This window comes from Elephas maximus, chromosome 4 (genome assembly GCF_024166365.1).
Source record: "Elephas maximus indicus isolate mEleMax1 chromosome 4, mEleMax1 primary haplotype, whole genome shotgun sequence".
In the NCBI taxonomy this organism is placed as follows: Eukaryota; Metazoa; Chordata; class Mammalia; order Proboscidea; family Elephantidae; genus Elephas; species Elephas maximus.
The window spans coordinates 105,182,997-105,193,516 of record NC_064822.1 but is presented as its reverse complement, the minus strand read 5'-3'; positions in this window follow the sequence as shown (position 1 = coordinate 105,193,516).

The following is a 10,520-nucleotide window of genomic DNA, read 5'->3' as shown; positions in this document are numbered from 1 at the left end:
ATACAGCACTGTAGTGTAGGAATCGACTCAACTGCAACGGGTCAGGTAGTATAAAAACCAAAAAACCAAACCCAGTGTTGTTGAGTCGATTCCAACTCATAGCAACCCTATAGGACAGAGTAGAACTGCCCCATCGAGTTTCCAAAGAGTGCCTGGCAGATTCGAACTGCCAACCCTTTGGTTAGCAGCCATAACACTTAACCACTACGCCTCCAGGGTTTCCCAGTGCTCTGTAGTATTCCATTTTTCATAACAGTTTTATTGTGACATAATTCCCACACCATACAATTCACCCATTTAAAGTGTATAATTCAATGGTTTTTAGTATTAGTATATACTATTTTACAGATGAGAGACAGAGTGTCAAAAAAGATTAAATAGCATGCCTAGGTCACAAGTTATTAAGTGATAAGGTCAGGATATGGCCAATGTCTAAAGCTGAAATTTAAGCTCTTAAATATAACTGAGGGGAGGGGTTCTCTGACAGAAACCAGACTGCAGAAAGAGTGTGGTGGAGGCAGCTGGTCTCAGAGGGGTACAGGTGGCAGGAACAGAGACGTTGGATCAAAAGTGACTGTTGAGTATGAGGTGAGTGAGAGCCATCCAGGTGGAGGAGTCCAGGCAGTGGTTGGGAGATACACTGGAAAATTAGGAATGTATGAGAGAGATTCAAGGAGCATCTGGAAAGAATGTTGTCCTGGAAGCTGAGGGTTCCCATAACATAAGACCTGGAAAGTATCCAGCAGCTCAGGCAACAAGGAAACCATTGGTGACAAAAAAAAAAAAAATGCTGAGGAATCAGTCAGTAAGCACAGACAATTCTCTCAAAGAGCTTCAGATTCAATCTAAACAGCCTTTTTAAATGAGGGAAAATTAATAGGGCAAGCAGTTGAAAATGAATAATGGGAACAATTGAAAATGAATTACTGAGGTACCTCCAGCCCAAAATGAATTAACTTCTGAGAAAATAAAAAGTTTACAAGTAAGAGTATACATGACATGACTTAGCTGTGAGCAATATTTATGTCATCATGATAACTTCATTATGACTATTAATTGCCCAAAGTAATGAAGCGAGAGGAAGGGGAGAGGGAAAGTATGTGTGACTGAGGAGGGGACATATGTGTGAGAGTTAAATCCTCACTTTCCATGGTTGAAAATAAAGTGATAGTACCTAAAACTGAAAGGTCGGAGCACATAATTTATGTTACTTGGGAATGTGGAAGTAAATAGCAAAAGAAAGAGCTAAAGGAGTTGAGAGTGATTGGTTCTGAGAAGTAGAAAGCAGTGGGAAGGAGTGAAAAATATATTTGTATATATATTATTTTGATGAAAGTGAAATTTAAATTAAAAAAATCTCAAGATGTCTAAAAAAAAAAAAAAAAAGGGACGGGTCTGAATGTACTGACATGGAAAGGTCTCCAGGACATCTTGTTCAGTGAAAAAAAGCAAGGGCAGAACAGTGTGTTCCATATGCTACCATTTGTGTGGAAAATAATAATATGCATGTATACATTTTATACATTTTGGGTTTATATGTTTTAAATGTATAAAATTTTCCCAAAAGGATACTCAAGACTCTGGCAACAGTGGTGGCTTCTGGGGGGTGAAACTGGGTGGCTATGGGACAGGATGGGAGAGTGTTCCAGTTATCTACTGTTTATGTAATAACCACCCCTAAACTTAGTGGCTTCAAACCACAGACATTTGTTATTTCCCATGATTCTTTGGTTTGGCTGGGCATTTTCTGGTCTGGGATGGCTCAGCTGGAGCTAGATGGTCCAGGACGGTCTCCCCCAGATGGCTGGGGCCTCAGCTGGGATGGCTGGGCCTCTCTCCATGGAGTCTCTCATCCTCAGGAAGGCTGGCCTGGTCTTGTTCACATGGCAGTGGAGCGTTTCCCAGCAGCGGAAGAGCACAGATTCCAATGCAGGAGAGCTTTTCAAGCCTCTGGTTGTGTTACCTTTGTTAGTGACAGGGTGGTCAGGGCCAGGGTGAGGTACCTCCAGCCCAAAATTTAAGTCGGTTCTCAAGTACTTGCATGCTCCACTCGCTTCACGCAGTCTCAACACTGGCTAATGACCCATTGAGTAAAGCTAGTCACAAGGCCAAGCCTAGATTCAAGAGGCAGAAAATAGACTTCACCCTTTGATGGGAGGAGCTGCAAAGTATTGTGGCCACATCTATCAATCTACCACAGAGACTCTTACTTTTCCCATTTGCTTTTGCACCTTTTGAATTTTATACCATACGGACGGGGAGAGTGGTGAAGATGTGGAATGGGCAATGAGAGAGGAGAGGGACCTGGCTAAGGACAAGCCCAGGAGTTTCAAAAGAGGCTGGAGTTCAGGAATCTCTAGTGGCACCAATCTGCAGGACAGTGGGATTTTGTGGTGGCTGTTTCTTCTCGTAGCGGGGTGCAGAGGTCTGGCTCTAGGACTAGACAAGGAAGATTTTGGGATTAACCCAAGGATAGGCCTCGTTGATGAGGGAGTTGAGATTGCTGGTGAGAGGTTAGGTGAGATGACTCACCATAGACTCCAGCTTGAGTAATAATAACATAAAACAGCACACACACACACACAGTGTATAGCATTTACAGTGTGCCAGTCACTGTTGTTAGTGCTTAATACATATTAACTCAGTTAATCCTTGCCACAACCTTTTGAGGTAGGTATTAGAGTTTTCCTAATTTAATATGAGAAAGTGAGGCTCTTGCCCAAGGTCAGAACTTGTATGTGGAAGAAACTTGACAAAACCAGGCAGCCCTCCTCCAGAGTCTGCAGTCAAAATCACAACAGAAAGGCAAGTTTTATTGGTAGTTGCTGCTGAATTAGTCCCCAATTCATCGTGACCCTCTGCACAACCAGAGGAAAAGCTGCCTAGTCTTGCACTATCCCTATGATTGGTTGTGCTCCATAGGGTTTTCACTGGCTAATTTTCAGAAGTAGATTGGTCAGGCCTTTCCTCCTAGTCCGTCTTAGTCTGGAAGCTCTGCTGAAATCTGTTCAGCATCATAACAACATGCAAGCATGCAGTGACAGATGGGTGGTGGCAGCACATGAGGTGCATTGGCTGGGAATTGAACCCAGGCCTCTTGCATGGAAGGCAGGAACTCTACCACTGAGGGATTCTACCCCTGCCCCCAAGGTGAAGCTAGGAGGGTATTAAAAGAAGCAGGATAAAATCAAGGGGCTAAGGGTTGGGGTTTCAATGCAGCCAAAATGTAGGTGAGAAGGGGAGAAAGGATGGCTGTGGTCTGAGAGTAGAAGAGTGGACTTTTCTATCTGGTGCAGATGGCTGGGATGAGGTGAAAGTGAAAGTCACTGGAGGGCGTAAGATCAAGGAACTAAGGTGGCTAGTCACCCACAGGAACACTGAAGCATCCCAAAGTAAAGTGTTGTCGACACAGAGGGAGAGGAATAGTGGAGAGAGATCTCTGATAAGTGCCAGAGAAAGATTCACGCAGGAGGGTGAGTAGGCAGGGCCAAGTCCAGGCAGAGGGCAGCTGGGGCCTTAATGCAGCTGAAATCACCAGGAAATCAGGTTTCTTCGCTGACACTTGTGGAACGCAATAAGCACTGTGATGCTTCTCTACAGCTGGAGCACCCCCAGTAGTTACTCCAAAAATCACAAATACTCATTAGCTACATATACTTTTTGTTTTTGATTCATTAAAACTTAAGGAAAAAAGGAGTTTATTTTTCTTTCAGAACAATCAGGAAAATATGTTGCCACCAGGTGGTGCAATGTAGGAAGCGCCGGACTGAGAGGTTTGCGGCCCTGAAACTGCCACCCTGTGGCGAGAAAAAGAAATACAGGGCTTCCTCCCATCACCATTTGCGACCAATGCACCAAATCTTGATGCCCCACGCTCATTCACCTGCTACGTGCACTAGACAAAATATGAAGTACATGAATATGTGATATGTGGACTTGACGGACATAAGCTCTTCTCTGGGTGGCCCCACCAGTTCAGCAACAGCTTAGTATCTTGGTGGGAGCCCTTCCTGCAGTCAGTCCTAAGGTAAATGGTGCTGGCAAAGAAGCCGGAAGATCTCTGGGCCTTGTTTGCCTCTCTCTTCTTAAACCTTCTGAAGTCAGGACATCAGGACACCCCTCTCCTGGTCTGACTACGCACACCATGCCTCCCCTTTCATTTCTTCATTTCCTCACCCGACCACATGTTTACACAGCCGTTTACTGGGCACCTGGTAGATGTGGGGAGCAGTGGTGGTTCATTGGTAAAGTTCTCGCCTTCCATGCAGAGACCCCGGCTTGATTCCTGACCAGTGCACCTCATAAGCAGCCAACACCCAACTGTCAATGAAGGCTTGATGACAACTTCTTGGGACTGGGCTTTTGAGGAAGCTCCAGACTTATTCTTCCCCTTCCAGGGGCTGACAGACCACTGGCTTTCACCATGTTTGTGGGGTTGTTGTTTTTCAAGGCTACTGCAGAGCTGGCAACAGGGGAATGAGAATAGGGCAAGTTAAAACACCGCGAAGATCATTGTGAGATCTTACTGAGATTCATTTTTCTTGAATAAATGCTCCTCGGATTGTTGCAAACCTTTGATTAACTCCAAAGTCATAAAAAGGCTGATTTTGACAATTTTGGGGGCAGTGTTCTCATGGGTTTTATGGAGAAATAGGTTTTTCAGAGGTCCTTATTCCTCCAGTCCCACTGATGTCACAAGTATATAATCTTTCGACATTGACTCTCTTCACTCAGCACAACGCCCTTGAGATCCATCTAAGCTGGTGCATGTATGTATGGCTCATTCCTTTTTATCGCTGAGTGAGTACTCCACCATGTGGCTGTACCTGTTGAAGGACGTTTTGGTTGTCTCCACTTCGGGGCTATTGCAAACAAAGCTGCCGTGAACATTTGTTTACCAGTTTTTGCATGGACACATATTTTCACTTCTCTAGGGTAAATACGCAGTAGGAGCGTTGCTGGATTTTATAGTTAAGTGTATGCTTAATTTTATAAGAAACTGCCAAACTGTTTTACAGAGAAGCCGTACCATTTCACATTGCCACAGCAATGTATGAGAGATCCAGTTGCTTCACATACTCACTATTACTTAATAGTATCCCTTTTTTTTTTTTTAAGTTGTAGACATTCTAATAGGTGTATAGAGATATCTCATGTTTTAATTTGCATTTCCCTAATGGCTAATGATCTTGGACATCTTTTCATGTGCTTATTTGCCATTTGGTAAAGAGGTCATTTGGCCTTTTTGGTGAAGACATTCAAGGAGCTAACTCACTTTTATGGTTTTAAAATGTGCCACATTATCCACATCTCTGTCCCTGGCCACCCGCCCCAGTTTCATGTCCAAATGCTTCTCAATGGCTCCCTGCATATGCATGGATGTCCCACAGGCACTGCTCTCTCAACAAGTCCAAAGCTAACCTACTCCCAGCCCTGTGCCTTCCTGTGGAAGAGCTAACATTTACGAATTTTACTATGTGTTAAGCAGTGTCCTGTATTCCTGGGCGGCACAAACAGTCTGTGCTCAACTACTAAACTAACGGTTGGTGGTTCAAATCCACCCAGCAACACTGTGGAAGAAAGGCCTGATGGTCTGTTTACAGCCAAGAAAACCCTATGGAGCGGTTCTACTCCTTCACACGTGGGGTCGCCATGAGTTGGAATTGACTTGATAGCAACAGGTTTGGGTTTTTTTTTTTTTTTTAAGCAATGTTCTAAGTGTTTTACATATTTTAATTGATTTATTCTTCACAGTTGCTGTTGTTAGGTGCCGTGGAGTTGATTTTGACTTATATTGACCCCATGTGACATAGTAGAACTGCCCCATAAGACTTTCTAGGCTTGGGTTTAATCTCCACAGGAGCAGGTGACCAGGTCTTTCTCCTCTGGAGCTGCTGGGTAGGTTCAAACCACCAATCTTTCTGTTAGCAGCCGAGTGCTTAGCTGTTGCACCACCAGGACTCCTTAGTTTTATAATCCTATGAAATAAATACTGTTAATATACTCATCTTACAAACGGGAAAATGAGGCACAGAAGTACTGAGAAGGTTGTTCGAAGTTGTCCAGCATCATGTGGCTGATAGGACCATGACCCACACCACCTGAACCATCCTTTGTTCTCCTGTCTTTCTCACCTCCTCACATCTAATCAATCACTGAGGCCTGGAGATTTCTCTCCCCAAATATTTTAGTTTATTGTCATTCCTCCTGTCCTTATAACTATTGCTCTGTTTCTTTTCTCTTTCCTGGGCTACTGTAACTTTTTTTTTTAAACTTTCTATTATAAAAAATTTCGAACATACAAAAAAGTAGAGAGAATAGTACAGTGAAAATGTCTATCACCTAACTAAAACCATTATCAACTCATGAGCATTTATTTCTTCATCTATACCCTCCTCTTCCTCTACCTATTGCTACCACCCAACTGTATTATTTTGAAGTAAATCCTAGACATCATATTAATTCATCCACAAATATTTTGGTATGCACCTCCAAAAGAGAGCAAATTTTGAAGAACATAATCATGACAACATTATTAGCATTACTCATTAACAATATTTCTTTACTATCATCAACTCTCTAGTCTGCATTTATATTAGTTACCTATTGCTGTGTAGCTCAGTGGTTTACAACAATAATAAACATTGTTGCTTACAGTTTCTGTGGGTCAGGAATTCAGGAACCATCTAGCTAGGCAGTTTTGGCTCAATGTCTCATGAGATTGCAGTCACCTGAAAGCTTGACAGGTACTGGAGGATCCACTTTCAAGGTGGCTCATTTACAATGTTTGGCAAGTTGGTGTTGGCTATTGGCAGGGGGTTCAGATCCTCTCCTCGAGGGCCTCTCCACAAGTCGGCTTGAGTGTCTTCAGAACCTGTGACTGATTTCCCCCTTCTGGGTTCCAAGGAGCCAAAGCGGAAGCCGCAGTGTCTTTTATGACCTAGCCTCGGAAGTCACACATTTCTGTAGTATTCCATTGGTCACTTATGCCAGCTCTACTTCAGTGTGGGAAGGAACTACACCAGGGGGTGAAATTCAGGGCCAAGGATCCTTAGGGGGCCATCCTGGAGAATGGCCACTGCAGGGTTCAAATTTCCCCAATTGTCTGTCTGACTCTCGCTCTCTCTTTTTCTTTTAAAGTCGGTTTATTTGAATCGGGGTCCAAACAAGGTCTACAACATTGCATTTTGTTGATATGGCTCATAAATCTCTCTGTTCCCTTCTCTTGTTTTTGTTCTTCTTCTTTTTTTTTTTTTAACCACTTTTTGTTGTTGAAGAAACCAGATTGTTTGCTCTTAGAGTTTTCTATTTATTGGATTTTGCTCATTGCATTCCCATGATGCATGTCACTTCTTCCTTTGATCCCTGTCTTTCCTGTAATGTGGTGCTTTACAGAACTTAGCAATTCAGGTTCAAATTCTTTGTTTGGAAAAATCTTCATTGTTGGTGGTGTTAACTTTCATCAGGAGACACATTATATCAGGTTGTCTCTTATGATGTTAAAAAAAAAATAGCTATTTATTATTGCTTAGCTTTGTTATTTCATTAGAGGTTTGCAAAATAGTTTTAAACTAAGCCTGTAATTCCTTCATTTACTGGCTGGAGTATTTCTATAGAGAGAAACTTTCACTTACCTTTGTTTGTTTTGCTTTGAAGTACAGCTAGTGCTAAAAAAGAAAGGATTAAATGCTTGTTTCTTTCCCTTTATTAACAAGTATTCAGAAATGGTTGGTTTCCTAGCATCTTCTAAAGGTGACCAATGAGATCTTTTTTAGAATATCGTCATGAATTTATGGATTTAAAAATATTTTATTTCAATCCATTGCCATTATAGTTCTCACTGATGCTCAAATTATCCCATCTTTGGCCACTGAGAGCCTCTTTAGGTGGGCTCTGGAGCCCTTTTGAATGATACTAGTCATCTTTGATAGCTTATTTGCTTTCTAGCACATTACGTTTTAGCTACACCTTGTACATTTCCTGCCATACACCTCTAATCACCATTTCTCCAAAAAGCTCTGGTTACTTTTAGCGGAAAAAGACAGAAACCACAATCAGAGCATGAGAGTATAATTGCCTTTTAACTGGCCCCTCTCCCTCTAGTCTATTCTCGTCATTAGAGATAAAAAATGCCTATCTGACCACTCCCTTGCTGAAGGCCCTTTATTGTTCAAGACTCTCTTGCTCACAGCTCTTTATTCCTTCAGGACAAAGTCAGCTCCTTAACCCAGGTACCAAGTCCTCAGTTACTTGGCACCAGCTTACCCCACTCTCACATTTCCTACTAGTCTCCTCCTTAAACTTGACACCCGAGCAAAATCTTTTTATAGCTCCTTGGATTCTGCTCCTGTGCCTTTTCTTGTGAAAAATCCCTGGGCCTGAAAACATCCACTCCCAGCACTACCTTTCTTAAAATGAACCTGGTCGCTTATCTCACTTTGACTCATCCTTTAGGATTCAGTCTTATCCCAGGTCCCATCAAAATTCCCAGGTATCATTTCCAAATTCCTATCCCTGAACGACCATGCTAAGTGTCTCCCACTGTTCTCATGGCTCCCTGTGCTTACTCCTGTGTAAGCACTCAGTGTTTACATGCAGCTCTCCTCTGCTCGGCAGTGAATGACTAAAAGCAGGAACCATCTTATCCGTCTTTATCCCCAGCACAGAGCACAGCACGTGGATCTCTTCAGTAAGTTTAGATATGAAGAAAAATAGTCCCTTCTCCCAAGGTACATGTGCTTCCACTTGTGCTTCACGCCAGTGCCCTCTTCATTGTAGTTCAGGCCTGCAAGTTGGCTAGGCCTGGAATGAGGTACTCAGTTATCCTTTTGTTTGGTAATTTGTAATTGGCGGACTAGCGGGGGGAAGAAAGACTAACAGGGTGCTCACTCTTCGACTCTGGCCACAAAAATTGGAGGTGGGGAGATTTTGCCCAAACCACCTCACATTTCCCTTTCCAGGATGTAGGTCAAGATGGAAAGGGTGACACCAAAAGGCACTAACCTGTGGTACCTACAGAGGCTAATAGTGAAGAGCAGGGGCTCCAAGACAGAGTACCTGGATTCTGGACACACATCTGCTACTGCCTGCAGGTGTAGCCTTGGAAGTTACTGACCGTACCTAGTGAAGACACTACCTTCTTAGGCTATTGGGAATATTACATGAACAATCCATGTAAAGCACTTTTTGCACAGCACCCAACATATTGTGAACATTCAAAATATGGTTTCCTCCCCCTCCTCCAAGAATAGAAGGCAGCACAAGGATAAAATTCAGCTTTAAAGAGTCTTTGAGATTGGCCTTTTTTTGACATTAGCAAGCGAGAAAGGGGCAAGAAAAGATGCTTAAGGAACACTTTCCAAGTTGGGGAAGAATAGCCATTCTTAGCTGGAATGGGTTTATGTGCAGTCCAAACAAGTCATTTGAGAGTAATCTGGATGAACCACTAAAAGTAATGGTCAAATTCTAACAGGAAGTTCTGTTTACAATGAACAGGACAACCAGAGGGCAAACAGATGCACAAAATTGAACAACCTTATTGTAACGCAGCCACCACCGGTCAGTTCGTTGTACTATGGTGGCTTGCATGTTGTTCTAATACCAGCAGGGTCATCCGTAGTGAATGTTTCAGCAGGGCTTTCAGACTAAGACAGACTAAAAAAAACGGCCGGGTGATCTGCTTCAGAAAATTAGCTACTGAAAACACTAGACATGGGCAACAACATTGTAATGCAAGCTCTGGCTTGTAATATCATATATCAACTCTATGAGGACAAGAATTTTTCATTCACCGATGAGTCCTAGAAAAGCGCTTAGCGATAATGGGTAACCAAAAGTATATACAGACTGAATGGATGTCTTCTTTCCCTTGAACCAATTGCACATGCTGCTACAAACAAGCTACCATAAAGGTGGAGAAGTGGAAAGGATTGGAAAAGACCTGGGCTGTGTACTTGATAGAGCAAATTCCTAACATTTGTGGCAAGTTGGAACTACAGAGTCAGCGGCCAAAGAGAAGGTCCTTGTTCCTTTCTAGTCACACTTAGAGCAGAAATTTAAACCCTCCCAGGCCCTGCCAGCAAGCCAGACAGGACCCCAAGGCCTATGTTCAGCTGTGCCTTAGATTTTTGTGTGTGTGTGTGGTTTAGGTGAAAGCTTACAGCGCAAAATAGTTTCTCATTCAAAAATTTATACAAATTGTTTTGTGACATCGGTTGCAATCCCTGCAACGTCAGCACTCTCCCCCTTTCCATCCCAGGTTTCCCATATCCATTCATCCAGTTTTCCTGTCCCCTTCCTGCCTTGTCTTTGCTTTTGGACAGGTGTTGCCCACCTGGTCTTGTATACTTGAACTGAGAAGCACATTCCTCACATGTTGCTTTGTAGGCCTGTCTAATCTTTGCCTGAAAGGTGGACCTAGTGGCTTGAGTTAGCAAGGTGTTCAGGGGCCACACTTTCAGTGGTTCCTTCAGCCTGTCAGGTCAGAAAGTCTGGTCTTTTGTGATCTTGAATTTCGTTCT